At 35.3% G+C, this 17,134-nt stretch overlaps 1 protein-coding gene across 8 annotated transcripts in view; it reads left to right on the top strand.

Annotated features, from left to right (window-relative positions):
• The window catches only part of LOC136829305 (guanylate cyclase 32E-like), a 475,168-nt gene that overhangs the window by 339,990 nt on the left and 118,044 nt on the right, over positions 1-17,134 (top strand). The gene's annotated exons all lie outside the window — the stretch shown is intronic.

The following is a 17,134-nucleotide window of genomic DNA, read 5'->3' as shown; positions in this document are numbered from 1 at the left end:
CTAGGCCCGAGTTCGAGTCTCCGGTCGGCCAATGAAGTATTAGAGGAATTTATTTCTGGTGATAGAAATTCATTTCTCGGTATAATGTGATTCGGATTCCACAATAAGCTGTAGGTCCCGTTGCTAAGTAACCAATTGGTTCTTAGCCAAATAAAATAGGTCTAATCCTTCGGGCCAGCCCTAGGAGAGCTGTTAATCAGCTCCTCAGTGGTCTGGTTAAACTAAGGTGTACTTTTTTATTTTTTATTTCTGTTTTATGAGTTTCTGCACAAAATGTGTGGAATATATTCCGCGCTTTGAAGCACCTTTGCAGCTAGCGAAGACTTTTGTGTAATCGGCTTTTAAACTTTGAGGAGAGATCCGGTGGTTTGCTTTTTGTTACCTTAATTGGTGCTTCCGTGTTCCAAACTTATTTGAAGAGATTTGTTTTTCATCCTGTTAAAGCGTCTTAACTGATAAATCTTTTTTTTTTTTTCGGACTGAAGAAAAAGAAATTCTCAAGGTTGAAGCAGAACGCAAATCCTCTTTGTGAAGGATGATGAGAAGGAATGTGTAAGCGTTTAATGATAAGATAAAATGTGTACTTTTACCATCCTTAGCACTGCATATTTGCTGTAAAATAAGGTCCCAACTCATATATTTCATAGGTAGCGAAATATTTCTAAAACTACGCCTCTTATTACAAGTTCTTTATAGGTTACCAAAAATATGAGGGTCGAAAACTCTTTAGTAAAGTTTGCGTGTTATTTCATTTTTTTGTTACTCTTACGGTGGAGTTTTTATGTTGGTAAGTATACAGGATTTTCTCGTCTGTGAAATACTATCTATATACAACCAGCAATTTTGCAGAGCTGTGTTATTCATTACACACGTCTCTCTCTGTCTCTCTCTCTCTCCCTCTCTCTCTCTCCGGTGAATTATATCACAGCACCTTATATTCGGAACTCTCTAATATAACCGTATAACCCCTTTTTTTCAGTGGCACGATAAAATTCATTGTTGACAGCTATTCGATTTCATATTTAACAGTCTATTTATTGCAGGCCAAGAGAAGTGAAAATGTTCTCAGTTCGTAAATCTTGGAATTGAACACTAGCATAAAATGCCCCCCCCTCTCTCTCTCTCTCTCTCTCTCTCTCTCTCTCTCTCTCTCTCTCTCTCTCTCTCTCAAATATCGTGCTATTACGGTTTGTTTTGCTTTGAATTATTGTGGAAAACCTTGTGTTGTAATGAACATACTTGCTGTAATCACGGCAGCGCTCGAGGGGAGAACCCCATCTCCATCTTTTTCCCGCCTTAATTGCTTCGGCGGCCTTCTGAAGACTTTCAAGGGAGAGACTTATTTTCGGTATTATTGGAACATGTCGAGGAAAAACTGTTGCTGGAAAGTTTGATAAAAAATATAGTTTCATTTTTCTAAAGGTATCCTTAGCAGTAGTTTCATTTTTCAAAAAATATCCGTAGCAGTAGTTTCATTTTTCTAAAAATATCCTTAGCAGTATTTTAGATGAAGAAAGCTATATATAGCCTATTGCACTTTGCCTGCTACAGTTCGGCGCTGCATAAGATAGGCTTATTGGAGTGAACTGAGCTTGCATATTTAATTCAGTCCGTTACAGAGCAGAATCATGGAGCCTGTAAAATTATTTAGAGACTGTAACCAATAAATAAATAAACAGTAAATATGACATTTATTACAACTTTTTGCACATGTGACAGTTTTTGTGAAATGACTATGTTTCATATTTCCCAAATCCGGCCATTTCCAAAAATGATCGCCCTGCTTGCAAAATTACAAAACGGCATTCTTTTGTTTAGATTTCGCTCATGCTTTGGTGGTCAATTTGCGGAAAACAAGGAAATGGACATACAGTAATTTGTCTTTTATTTCAACATAACAGTTCTAAAGTTACGGGCATACTTTATGATCAAGGGTGTGTTTATGTGTGTTAGCTGTTCATTGCATTTCTTGTGTGGGGTAAACCTGAGGTTGCAAAAACGAACGTTAAATGCTTTTATGGGGAGTTCAAGTATAGGTATGGCTTTGCGAGTAAATTTGTCCCAAAGCTGATTCATCCCCACATAAGGAAAGTTTTCAATAACTAAAAATTCCCCGGTTAAACCTCAGGATAATAATAACTTTTAACTTGGTATAAGTGCATTAAGCCATGTCTGGGCGGAAGCTGGAAGTGCCTCTGGCGTTAGATAAAAAAAAATTATTTTGAAATAGGCTTATCAAGTCAATCTGGTATTTAGTTTAGTTCATTTTACATAATACTACAAAGCATTTTAGGCAAAAGATCGCAACACTAATATCTTTTGTCGTAGTGTAATGGCCCATCACTTTGGAAATAAAGGTAAAAGGACGAAAGAAACCTGACAGGAATGTTGCGTAGATTCAAAAAGATTTTAATTTCATTTGATGATATAGCTTCACTCTGTAATTGTTTCATTTTGAAGAATCTTTTTTTTTAAATTTCGTTTTGCTTATGAGATATTAAGCACCATGAGAAGTGTTCCTTGAGACCGAAAGAATTGATGATCCAGTGGATCGTTACAGGGTTGAGGTGTTTTGAACTTTTTAAAACAACCGTGAACATGTTACTGACAAAGCATGTTATGTTTAACGCCTTTTCCATGAACTGGAATAAAGTGGATTGCCACCCGAAGCGCTAAATCGTCTTGGTCTGGGCAAGTAGGACCTGAGCTGTGAACTGCAGGCTTTCATCCCAAACTTCGACAGTCTTACCAGAACTCTGAATGAAGGGTATGCTACGACCCGCCACCTAGATTTAGAACAGACGCTCCAACTCACTTTGATGTGACATCAGGTTCATGATGCACTTTTGGAAAGGAAGGGTCAGCTTTGCTGTTTGCGCAACTTTTTTTTTTAGAGTATTCCTTGGATGTATCTGTACTCAGGAGTTGAATTGCAGCAAACTTGAATACTCTCTTTGTTGTCAGTTGACTACTTGAAACTTTTGTGCGGGTGAACGTTGAAAAAGATTTGCTTCTTGAAATTTCTACGGGGTTCATTCCCCTTCTTGTGGGAAAAAAAAAAAAAACATTTTGACTGTCGGTGGTTTGTACTTTGTAGAATACTAAATTTTGAATATTTACAGATACTGTACTTTGTAAAGTACTGAATTTTGGATATTTACAGATACAAGTTGAAATTTTCCTGTATAAATTATTGACCAGTTGTTCTATGATATTAACTGTGCATATCTTGTAAGATTATTGTTTTATTGATTTGTATTATGCATGTATTAGCGTAAACTTATACAACAGCATCGAATAGATGGAGCATTTATTTTTGTATAAAACCTTTACTTTTATCTGATCGCTTTGCCAACTTTTGGGATTAAGTGGGCCCTTGTGGATCACAGTATTAACTCTGTTGCAAAGCTCCCTGGTGTAATAAGTTTTAGACCAGGCTCAGCACTGCTCCTCTTATATATCTCTCGGGTAGTTTCTATGAACGTAAATTGTGTCCTCATTTTCTTACTAAGACGACACTTTTTGTATCTTAATATGCTAATCTGGTTATTCATTTTGTTGTTCATTTCCCTAAACTTGGGCGGCCTTTTGTATTTGTATTTTTGTATGCTCTTAATGCTGTTCGTTGGTTGTGCCGTACCCCGAAACCCCTTGGGAGCCAGGCTTGTGATTGCATACTCCATTTTAAAGGTTAATTTGAATTACTCTATGAAATCTTCTACACCTGATTTAAGAATAAAACACTGAATGTACTTTTATATACATATATGTGTGTGTATGTATATATATATGTGTATATATATGTGTCTGTGTATATATATACACATATATGTGTGTGTGTGTGTGTGTGTGTATATATATGCGTATGTGTGTGTTTATATGTGTATATATATATATATATATATATAATGCACAAGTTTGCCACAGTTTGTTACTTTATTGAACTATTAATTAAGATAAGCCTTGAATAACACTCAACGTGGACAGCCATAAAACCCCAGTAAACACATGAAGAGATAAAATCTCACATAAGAATAATGGAAGGTTGCCAATTAAAAGTTCTGATCAATACAGATTCTACTTTACTGCACACAGATTAAGGCATTTCAAATAATAGAATACTGATTTAACTCTCAATAAAGAAAATCACTGATAGAATTTAACAGCACAACAAATTACTGAATCTGCTTGCAATAAGGAAATTAATGATAAGATTCACAGCACAACGGAGAGCCTGTGGCTTGGGTAATACAGATTTTGGTTTCTTGCAATAATGCACGTTGATAATCCTGCCGCAGTAGGGCAGAATTCTCAGGCAAGATGGATGTTCAGGAAGACGAGGGTGAACGATATATAACACGTGTCTGGAAATAGAATAATCCCAAATAAAGCTTCGTGGAAATGTGGTTTCTCTCAATAGCAATTATAAACACACAGGAGGAATAACTTTAGGCTCACTACGAGCAAGGGTCGATTAATTCACGAAATTAATTCACACTGGGAAGCCCTTGAACACTGGGTAACGGAACATCACAGAGTAATTTACTGGGGAGGAAATTATGAAATAAAATGAGAGATGTAGGATAAGGAACAGAGAACTGGTAACTCGAATGCCAACAGACATGCTGTGGGTTGCTTCGCAATGAGCACTGCAATAATGGCTGGGTGATCTGCAGTGTCTTCCTTTTAGATCAAAGTGGCCACTTGTGGCTCAGGCTCCTTGTAACCTATGGTTCCAGTTCACAGAAAGAGTGCAGTGCATGTGACATGGCTAATGAATACAGCAAGACTTCTCGTACTGACTGTGACTGAAAGGCAGACTGAATAAGACTGAGAGCTAGTGGGGAGTCTGGCTGGCTTTTATGACTTCCGGTTTCGCTTTTGGAGGAGACGCTGTTTTCTCCAGCATTTAGGCATCGGCTGACATCTGTAAAGAACTTTGGAGCACCAGTACAAAGCTCACACAGTAGGAGGTAAATGAAAAAAAGCGTTAAAATCTGGCTTCCCTTGCGTTAAGCACTCCCTAGTGAATATTTTCATTTCCTACCTGGACCCAATGCGGAAAACACACCTTAAAAGTACCCTTCCACACCTTAAAACACAGGACTGTGACCCCTACATTAAGTAACCAAAGAGACAATGGTGGCGGAAATCTGTAAGAATATATATATATATATATATATATATATATATATATATATATATATATATATATATATATATATATATATATATATATATATATATATTGAGGAAGCTTTCGTCGTTACTCTTGACATTCCATCGCCTTTTAATATTCTGTCTTAGTGTTCTATTTATGTAAAGATCTCCATACTACTTGGCATGTTCTTTCATTCATTCTCGTTCTGTAGTTATTACAGGAGATAAAAGTTTGGGTGTATTTTAAGATAACTCAAATAGTTCCATTTCAACAGAATTCCATCCATTCATGGAAACCATTTTAATTATTAATAAGTACTAAAACCACATTTGGGGGCTTTCTATTTGTTCTCCATGTCGAAGTTGAATATACAGCCATCAACTTCTTTGGGGCCGTTGAGGCCTATATTATGATTCAACCAACAAAAAATATTCATAGAAACTGTCAATAAAAAATCGCACCCTTTAACAAAAGTTTTCACTTTTCTAGTCTAATGTGAAGGATCTGTTGTTTTATGACTCCTTTTCTGTGTTTAGTCATGGCGTATTCCTGACGTTACGAAGTTACCTCTCATCACCAAATGGAGAAATCCATCAAACGTTATTGTTTCCATGACGTATTGAGCCGAACTAAATTTGGACCTGTGGATCTTGGAGTTCTTCATTCACCTGAAATTGTGTGCAGTAGCGCGCGTTTTTGGAAAATGTTCTCAAAGAATGTAATTCAGACATACAATAAATATAACCACATAAACCGTCATTTCATCTTTCTCTTAAGCATATGCGCTTGCGAATTCTAGCACTGCAGGGTCATAAACAATCCGATACAAAGGTTCCACGTTAATATTTCAACCACATTAGTTTAAAATATTTTCCTTTATGTCACTCCCATTCTCTGTTACGTTGCTAATCTTGAATGTACAATTCTAGTGTGACCTCCACGCAGTCGTCATAGCACCATAAACTAGCCAAATTTACCATGATACTGCCGTAAAGCTTAAATTCATGAACTAGATCGTAGGCCCTGAATCGTGTAAACCGGGTTATAAGGAAATGCTGCTGGTTCTAGCTTGTGCACGTAATTTCACATTGCTTTATCTATTACGCGATTATAGGCATGTACATTTAGGGTTAGCTGAAATTTACTGTGAGTGTCTTGTTTTCGTCTGTGAGAGACTGCGAAGTGTTATTACATTGACCATTATGCATAGTATTCAGCTCTCAGACTGCTGTTTTCACTGTTGCGGTATGTTATGGTGTAAAAAAATTAACAATATCTTTCATGGGAATAAGTCTAACTCATGTTCTGAATGCTTATGAAAAAACTTATCTTTTGCATGCGTTCTGCTTACATTATCTCCACAGCAATCTATCTGACTATTTTAAGTTCTTCGTGGTCTTAGAGGAAAATATATTAACTTCATTCCTCGTAAAATTCACTGGAATAGAAATCATGCAACGTTTTCTCTCAGAGTGAAGAAAAGAATACTCCATTGATGTTGAAAGTGTCGTGTGACCACGAATAAGTAATTTAAGAATTCCTCATACATGAATTGTTTATGATTTTCCCAATGATTAACCTCGATCCTTAAAACCGTAGCGTTTAGAGTAAATGTGTGTTTTATAGTAAAATATGATTATTCTGTTCAAAAGTATGCAAATAAAATTTTATATCAGTACTGAATTTTGATCCAGTCACTTGCCCAGAGTTGATGAAATGCAGCTTCATCACCTCCCTCTTAGTTCTCCAAACCTTTCTTCCTTCATTTTCTGTGTTATTTTCTTCGGGCTTAGCACTTTAAAACTAAATGAGTGCAAAAAAAAAAAAAAGCGCTAATATGGACAATATTAACCAGAATATTTACCACTCAGCGTCATCGCAATAATTGAATATTACAAAATAGAAAAAAAAATATTTTACACCAGTATAACATTATAACGAAACTGTAGATCGAATGAAAAGTCAGTTTGTTTGATGGCTGAATTTGATCCTATTTCTAGGAAATGGTTAAATAATTGAATCTTTTTGCATTATCCGTGAGCCAAAAGTTTATATCATCAATGGCAGGTGTGGGCACTGATATATTGGCATTGTAATTCACGGGATTTCATCAAACACGATTTGATTGATTTTCAGAGGACCTTTGAACCTCTCACTGCACGCCGACTCGCTCTACATATTATAATATATATATATATATATATATATATATATATATATATATATATATATATATATATATATATATATATATATATATATATATATGTGTATTATTGTGTATGTATTATATATATATATATATATATATATATATATATATATATATATATATATATGTGTGTGTGTATTATATATATATATATATATATATATATATATATATATATATATATATAGAGAGAGAGAGAGAGAGAGAGAGAGAGAGAGAGAGGGTGGGTTAACACAGCTGCAACAGAAACTCTGTGATGACGACAGCTGTGGCCTGATGAATCTGCTGTTTCCCTAGCTTACTTATGATGCTTCGACTTAGAATTTTATATTTACCTAAATCTATACACTTAATCTGTATTTAATCCCTCCATTAATGAGTGACTCTAGTCATGATCTCTTTGTATATATGTGCGCGCGTGTGTGTGTGTGTGTGTGTGTGTGTGTGTGTGTGTGTGTGAATACTTGCATGTCTGTAAATCTAGCGAAGGTTACCAAAATGGTCTATAAATATTTTTTCGTGAACATGAAAATTAGTTCCCCATTTAATTAACTTTGATGAAAAATTCTGAACATAAAAGTTTAATTAGATGATCATGTTAATTGTGCAAATGAGGCCCTAGTTAAGAATAATTACTATCACCGTTAATGGAAAATTATGGGTTTCATAAAAAAAAAACAAATACTGGTGTCATTTATTATTTTTCCATATATTTTCTCCCACTTTGTCTCTCCCTTTCTTTAACTGTTGGGCTGTCGGTGTGTCTCTTAATATCTATGGAATGTAACCTTACAATTATGACCTTATACTGCTATTCCATACGAGGTAAAAACAGCACTTTAGAGTATTTATTCACTGGGTAGAGGAATTTGTGACCTCTTAGGATTTATTAGTTATACAGCGTAGGATTCCTCTCTGTTACTGAAACCTGTAAAATCAAAGGCTAGATATTATCGTGGCTGGCTTACTACCTTTCTAATAATTTAAAGGCAAGGAGTTTGCTTGCCAGGTTTTTTTTAGCCTTTTCTTTGTTCATAAGAAATTATTGATGTCATTAATGATAAATTGCGAATTACAAACTATATTGTATTTAAACGAGCTATTATATGTTTACTCAATTTAACCGAATTTAAATACAGAACACGACGCAAAATTTTGGTAATTAGAGAACAAACAAATTGTAAACGTTGTTTTGGGGGTTTAATTTGTCCTCCATCGAAAACAGAACAACACTGACGCAGAGTAAATTGTTCTGCCTAAATTCCTCGTTGTTACATTTGCTTTGGGAAGCTTACGCGTGCATGTGAATTACACTTGCGTAGTTTAGGTATTATTCTTAATTCCGGATTTAGAGGGCCACAGCCTATCAATGATTCTTTATTTATTAGAGAATTTTCCTCTTAGAGGTTTGAGCGCTGTGTCATTAGTCAGGTGGAAAAAGGACCAGTCAAATGATGTCCCAAAGGTTATTTGATGTCGCAAAGGTTATTTTCATGTCTAATTTTTATCTCTCTAGTCTCTTGTAGAGCTGGTCCGAAAGCTTAGTTCATATAGAGTAGAAGTTAGATCCTCGGTAAGTTAAAGAAGTTGAACAGCTAGGTGGGCAGAGGCTAACCTTCTTGAGAGAAAACAGTTGATGCGATGTCATTACACTTACACTTGTATCGGTCAGTCAGTTGCTCTGTACAAGGTTATGGATGAAGGATTTTCAGAATAGTGAGCAAAAGCCACTTTTTTTTATTTACAGAATAAAAATATAACTTTTGTACCAGAAAAGATTTGTCTATTAAGAATGTTGTCTAAGAATTCCACTCAAGACCTCAGCTGTTGAGGTCTTGAAGTTTCAGAGGAAGTGTTCTAATATTAATCGCTGCAGACGCATCTCCTGAAAGACTTGGGAACATCCTTTTATTATAAAACCACTGAGTCTGAGGAAATTAAATCGTTTGCAACAAGAACTACAGACATAAAAAGAAACACATACATTTCATCGGTTAAAAATTTCCTTTGCCACATTTTATTTCTTTCAGTTCAGTTTATAAATAACTGAATCTTCGCTTGAGGCATCAAATGGCATTAAAATACAGTAAGCTTCGAATCCGTATATTCAGGAAGTTTTTTATTGCTGTATCAAAGGATGTTCGGCGTATTGAAGTGAAAAAAAAAATTCAAGTAATACTTGAGCTACCATTTCAATGTGATCTTTGAAGCTGGGATATTACTATACTCAAGCCCTGAATGAATTATTTTTATTTATTTATTTATTTTTGTTTGAAGTCTTTTATAAATCTTTATTATATAATTTTGTTTTTATTTTCTTAAATCAGATTTATAATATTTATATATAATACAATATATACCATTTAATATGATTTGAGTTTTTTTTTTTTTTTTTTTTTTCAAGTCTGTTTGCAAATCTTTATTGTATAATTTTGTTTTTATTTTCTTAAAATCAGATTTGCTTAAGCATTTGGAAGGGTATATTAACACAAGTATCCTTACCATTTAAAGCTGATTTGAGTTGTTGCTGTAAGGATCTGCAGCTTTTTCAATCTGAACCACATTATACGAGAAATAATTTCTATACAGAAATAAATTCCTCTTACACATACATACATATATACCAACAGGTTATATATATATATATATATATATATATATATATATATATATATATATATATATATATATATATATATATATATATATACACAGTATATTCCTTTAATCACACGCCTTTCCGCCCTAGAGGCGTGGGATCCAGCTAGTGTTAGACGTGAGGTTCGCATTAAGTCTTTTCTAACGTAGTTGCTATTCAAACCGCTCTACTAACCACAATAGGCTTTCTAAGAAATGGGCCCAAAAAGTCCCTGCACTTAGATACATCTCGAGGACTCTTGCTGGTTAAAAGTCATTAACCAATAAGAGGGTTGATAAGAACTCATTACTTTGGCACTTCTCCTTTTCATAGCCAATACTTTTCATGCCTCCCTCCCCTTCCTACCTCCAAATACTTTAACTCATAAACTTTTCCTTCCACCAATTAATTCTCTCCTATTACCCATATTGGACCAAACCACCTCCGGGCAAAATGACTCTTCTTTTAGGCTCCTTCAGTACTGATGCATAAATATTGAAATGCTAAATATTCAAACCTTAACGTTCTGAAGTCTTGCAGTCCTTGTATGTCCCATTGACTATGCTGACAAAGACCATCTTTTTCGAAACCCATATATTTTTCGTACAGAGATAATAATACTGTGTTTTTTTTTTCTTTTACTGTCGACGATTTTTTTTATGTTTAGGCTTCAGTTAAATTTATTGTATATTCCTGACAGCCAGCCTAGTAAAATTCACGAGTTTTAATGTTTTAATTAATTATTTATATGAATTTTTGTTGAATGATAATATTTAAAATCTCTGTCGCCTTGCCTTTATATTTCATCTGATTCGGTATTGAATAATTGATTTTACATATACGGGAGATTGCCCCTATCCGCTCGTAGTATTTTTGTCTGGAGTAATAAATGACATTATTTTCCGCTGTAGCAATGACGAATGATTTCCATTATGCCTGGAAGACAGAGAAAAACCTACCCGTATTTCGTTGGATCCCCCTGAGGTGAGGACCATTATCAGCGTTGTTTGTGCCAAAAGTATATAAAAGGCTACCGAAGATAATGGATGGAATACAAACTACTTTATAATTATTTTGGTAACAGTATATCTTTCAAGAATTCAGGCAATGTGTCAAACTTTGCAAGAAGCGTACCCTTTCCAGAGGAGATCACTGTAACGACTTGTTGAACTTTAGTCTTTGAAATTTTTTATACCAATCACTGAACTTGAGACCACATCGTTGTAGGTCCTATTTTGTTATGAGATAGTTACGTTGGTAAGATTTCCCCTTGAATATATTTGGGAGACATTTCCACCAAAAGTATTCTTGAGATTTTGCGAAACGTTCCATTGAAGAAGAACCGAGTGGTTTGTTATGTTGCTCTCGAACGCTGAGTGGAGCCGCTATTATCAGTTTCTTTTAATAGGCATTCAATATCGTTTTTAGATTTAATCAGCATTTCGGCAACATAGTTAAATCCTTTAAAGAAATTGATATAAAACTCTGTTCCATAATCTTCGTAAAAAGCGCTTGGTACATAAAATTCGACAATTTTCATTTGGCGTCGCGTCTTCGTGGAATAATCTGGCTTTTGTGGAAGTCGCAATTCATTAAGGCAGATTTTCGCTCGATGTCGTCCCGATATTGCTCTCTGGCAGTTGATTAGTTATCCGACGTGCCAGATAACCGAAGCACCTCGTCCCGGGGGCGGGCGGGGGTGGATTGGTAGGTAGGCTGCTTGGAGAGCGTGATGACTTGCGTCGAAATAATTTGTGCGGCAAATCATCTGGGGAGTGGGCGCTCTTGATTAACTGCGGTTTTGTCTCGCCAGTGAAAAGTTGTTTATTTAAGAGACCTGGTGTTTAATGAATTTTCGTTGAAATTGTCAAAATTCTGTGAATATCTCTCTCTCTCTCTCTCTCTCTCTCTCTCTCTCTCTCTCTCTCTCTCTCTCTCTCTCTCTCATACAGTCACACAAACATAGTCTCTACAGAATCTTTCAACTTATTACAAACCTAATGTATATACTAGTTCACACACAAAGCTATGGAACTGCCCACGGACAAGACATATTTTTAATCATTTACTTAAAGGAATGATGGGTTCGTATTGATTAAAATTAATGCTTTGTATTTTATACCTCTTGCTATTTGTGTATTGAAAGTTATCTGTGGTGACATTCATCAAATGTGCATTCAGTTCAACGTGGAACCATTTAGTTAATGACGCTTTAAAAAGGAACTGCAAAGCTGTTTAAACAGTCACGTTACTTTACGATAGTTCCCCGTCCTTTCATGTAAGTAGAGGACACGGCATTTTATGAGTGATGTTTGTGGTCGTCCCTTTCAAAAATAACCAACACTTTAAGTTTCATTTTTTCGGTACGTGTTATCATTATTATAATTATTATTCAAAGGAAACATATAACTACGCTTCTTAAAACTATGTCTTACAAGGTAAGAAGAAAAAAACCATATATACCTTTGGTCTTTAGAAATTCCTTGGTTTTTATTAGAGTACACTATGAGGCCCTCTCTGCCAACCCTTTTTTACAATCAGCTATGGTCTCCCTGCATACCGCTTTATTCATGTTGAAGCTGAAGGTGCCATATGTTCCCCTTTCTTTTATCTTTTATCACTCAAAGCTTTTATATCCAATATATATATATATATATATATATATATATATATATATATATATATATATATATATATATATATATATATGTATATATATATATATATATATATATATATATATATATATATATATATATCTTATATAATATATATATCTTAGTTCAACCAGACCACTGAGCTGATTAACAGCTCTCCTAGGGCTGGCCCGAAGGATTAGATTTATTTTACGTGGCTAAGAACCAACTGGTTACCTAGCAACGGGACCTATACAGCTTATTGTGGAATCCGAACCACGTTATGACGAGAAATGAATTTCTATCACCAGAAATAAAATCCTCTAATTCTTCACTGGCCGGCCGGAGAGTCGAACGCTGGGCCAACAGCGTGCTAGCCGAAAGCTCTACCCACCACTCCAATGAAGAACTGTATATATATAGATACATAGTAGATAGATAGAGCATAGAAAGTTGTGTAAAATTGTCAGGAATTTAAAGGAAATATTACATGCTTTAAGATGGAGTTGTAGGGTAAGCTTGAAGACGCCTAACAGCCCATCTCCTAGGATACTTCCGGGTACAACTCACTCCAGCGTCATTTGCTTACTATTGCCATTCATTCCTTCGAATATTGATTTGTTATTTGCTCTCTTTCGCTACTTCATATTATCTTGATCTGTTATTCTTAACATTTGCATGTGAAGAAGGAGTGTTATTTATTCTGAGAAAGAGTTGTCATTTGCTGATAATAATTCCGACTCTCTCTCTCTCTCTCTCTCTCTCTCTCTCTCTCTCTCTCTCTCTCTCTCTCTCTCTCTCTCTATTGCAGCCAAGTGAAGTTAATTTATCACGCATGTTCAGTTGGCTTCATCAACGTTCAGAGCTCCATCCATATACAGGAGTGTGTCAAAGGGTCTCTCGCCTGGGTGACGGGGCTCTGTCGCTTGAAATGAGATAGGTAACAGGTCTGCGGCGAAAGTATGATGAGAACATGAGATGGTGATATTCTCATTTTGAATGAAATGAGATTACAGCTGACATGCTTGTGATTTTCGTCCCTACGGCTGGTATTAAGGAATGCAGCAAGTCGGGTTAATATGTATTTAAATTTTAATTCTGTAAAAGTAAAGTGTCTCACAGTGTATCCTTTTCCATTCTTGTCATTAAATTACTTTTATATATTTGTTAGAAATATTCTTTGAAAGGGAAGAAAAATGAGAAATCGTAAACGTCGAAAAACTAAACTCTTACACATAACCAATTATTGATCAAAAAAGTTACGATAGAAATGATGTAATTTCTTAGAGATAATATGTATGCAGTATTACGAAAAACAGTGTATTTTCTGATGGTAAATACGTACGTTCATATGAAATTTTAGCGGCCATTTATGATTTAAAAATGGTTAGAAAAAACGCTCCCAATTCGACAAAAGTTTACTTATTCCCAGGTCATTTCCTTCCACTTCGCGCCACCACTCCCTCTAGAGAACATTCTCTTAGAATTACGATTCCGAAAGTTTTCATTGCAAGACAAAGTGGGTTTGAAGAGTAGATTGCATCCTAATTGGCAATGGGAATTCTACGCACTCAACATTCATAAATTCAAATTGCTTTTTCATTTTAATACGGGTTCGTTGGACGTTAAGGATAATACTTGTACCGGAAATATGATTGCTTCTGGTGATTGGGTTATGGGCGTATATAAGCACATCCAGTTTTGCTTCGCTCCACTTTTTAAATTGAGGTTTCTTAGAGGCTTCAGACCTGGCCAATAACCTAATGTTCTTTTTAACTGATGCAAGATATTTCGCAACGCTGAGATACGATTTATTTGCATGGCATTGCGTCAGACATTTTAACAGTAGGTTGTTTATGCACATTCATGTCTATTTGTCCCGTTCTTTACTAGATTTCATAAAGATGGTAATACTGACGTGAAATTTACAGTTTGCGGTGGTTTTATTCTAAGAACCATGCAAAATACCGACTGACAGGCCCACGTATTTTATTTTCTTGCCAGAATGATATTTGCCGTATTCGTTTGGTTCCATCGTTTGCGTGAACCCCAGTTCAGGGGAAAATTAATTTACTTTATACATCCCGTGATTCCTGAAGAGAGTATTAGAATCTAACCTCCTTGTAGCATGGACGATTTTACCAGCCACTGCTTATAAGTATTTCCCAACCATACGATTTTGTTTCCCTGGGAAAATTGTAAATGTATAATGTACCGGTATGTCAGGTACGCAGGTTCTTAGCAGTAACTGTTAAAAAGAAATATATCGTAAAAGCTTGCTCAGTAACGAAAATATGAAAGGGTTGTAAAATATGTAACCAATCAAGGCCATTCCTTGAATGCCGTTGATTGGTATGCCTGAAAGTTGTGTTCACTAGTTGAGCCCTAAGCAAAAAAATCATTCTCTCTCTCTCTCTCTCTCTCTCTCTCTCTCTCTCTCTCTCTCTCTCTCTCTCTCTCTCTCCAACTGAAGCCCTTCCTGTTAAAATTAGCAAAAGGTGCAGAACGAAAAACCACTAGGGATTTCTGTTAATTGAGACTTATTTATACCAAGGCCACATCGAAACTTCATTGAACCGAGATTACTGCAAATGAGTTTATTAATACTGGTGATGTTGCAAGAGATGGGCCTATTAATTTGACTTGGTTCATAACGAATATTGCGCTATGATTGATCAATAAGAAGATTCTGTAAAAAGTAAGGGGAAATTTTAAAATTAAATTATTACCCGCTTGGGAAATGATTTTATACTTAGAGTTTTGCCATTGAGACTGGGAATATTTTTATAAACTAGGAATGCTAAATATTAACACTATTTCATGCTTATGATATTCGTTTACGATAAAGAAAATTCTGCGTCATTTAATGTATATTATCTGAAAAATAGAGAACAATAGAATTTAAGAGGATTTTGAAAGATGTGTTGTTATTTTTTTGTTTAAAAACCTCAATAACTGTTAGATATTACAACAGGCTTTTTCCTACTTTACCAGTAACAATGTATGGCCTCGGAAGCATTTTGCATAATTACGTGTACGTAATAAGTTCTCGGAGTAAAGTGAATAATTAATGGTATCCTCCACCCCTCTCCGTATTACTCACTCACCATTCTCACCGTGCATCATAACAATTATCAGATGTTATTAGTATAATTAAATACAAATATCAGTAGTCTTTTTCATCGAGTTCCATCCTATTTATTGATGACTTCGGACCAAGATTATCTTTTGTATTGATACATACATACATTATATGTATAAAATCTGTGTGTGCGTGCTTTCTGTGTGTGTGTGTGTGTGTGTGTGTGTGTGTGTGTGTTGTGCATCAAAGGTCTTGTCCGTTATGGTAATGTGATGTATTTTTTCTGTCGTTGCAGAAATCCTGTTCTATGTACGCTAAATCCGGCTTGCTTTTATCAGATTCACTATAAATAAATGCTGTCACAAGCTGAACAATCAGTGCTCCATTCATCCAATTACTTTGTAAACTAAGTTTTATGTGATTACTATTGTTCTGTTTTTTGTTTAGTTATTGTGTTTGTATGTTAGCCGAAAACCATTATTGTAAAGAAGTGACTTCCACTTAGCTGCTCAATTTTGGCGGAGACTCTTGCCTCTGGATGAGCGTCTGACCTTTAATGGAGACTTGTTACAAAAATGATTTACACATATATTTTTAACCTGCTTTTTTTCATTCATGGACTGTGCGAACTTTGATTTTATTTCCGTTTTAAATAGAAGAGTAAATAGATGATGAAAACAAACCGCCTCTTGAACCGCTGAACTGTGATTTAGTAGGCCAAAGCCACATAAAGTTTTCTTTGTCGTTATGCAAGATCGTATGGCTAGGATTACATTTTTGTCTAATCTTGACAAAATCACAATATTTGAGAAGCAATTCTGAGATGTTTTATTTCCTTTCTGCATCTAAAATCCATCGGCAATTAGAAGCAAGGCAGATGTTCATGTGTTTGCGGCGGCAGATATTCCAAAGACCAAACGTTTGTAAAGCGAGCGAGAGATGGGTAATTGTGATAAAGCCTTCGACGAAAACCTCTAATTTGTGAACTCATTTACCGAGTCCGACCACCCTTTAATTCCTCAGTGAGCGAACACCTTTACACTCAACAATTTGTGTTTACGCACCTAACTCGAGGTATTCCTTCTCGTCTAGTCATTTCTCGCCATTCCACCCCTTCTTAATCCGTGAGCAATTTGCAGCGGATCATATTATGTTGCACGTTTTCTTTCAGGTGGATTCAGCACTTTATTTCCGTAAATATATTCCTCAAGTTCAGCAGAGCTCAGACTGCCCAACTTGATTCCCTCATCACTTTGTGAATTACATCTTTAATTAACCCTAAGCACATTTACATTTTAACTTCTTTCATTCTTCTGTCATTTTTACTCCCTTCGGACTTAAATACCGCTCTCCTTAAAAAATTTGTTTTATACTGTAAGTGTTTTTTCACTATCATCAGTATCTA

The sequence above is a fragment of the Macrobrachium rosenbergii genome, chromosome 44 (assembly GCF_040412425.1).
Source record: "Macrobrachium rosenbergii isolate ZJJX-2024 chromosome 44, ASM4041242v1, whole genome shotgun sequence".
Lineage (NCBI taxonomy): Eukaryota > Metazoa > Arthropoda > Malacostraca > Decapoda > Palaemonidae > Macrobrachium > Macrobrachium rosenbergii.
This window is presented reverse-complemented; position numbering and strand designations above follow the sequence as displayed.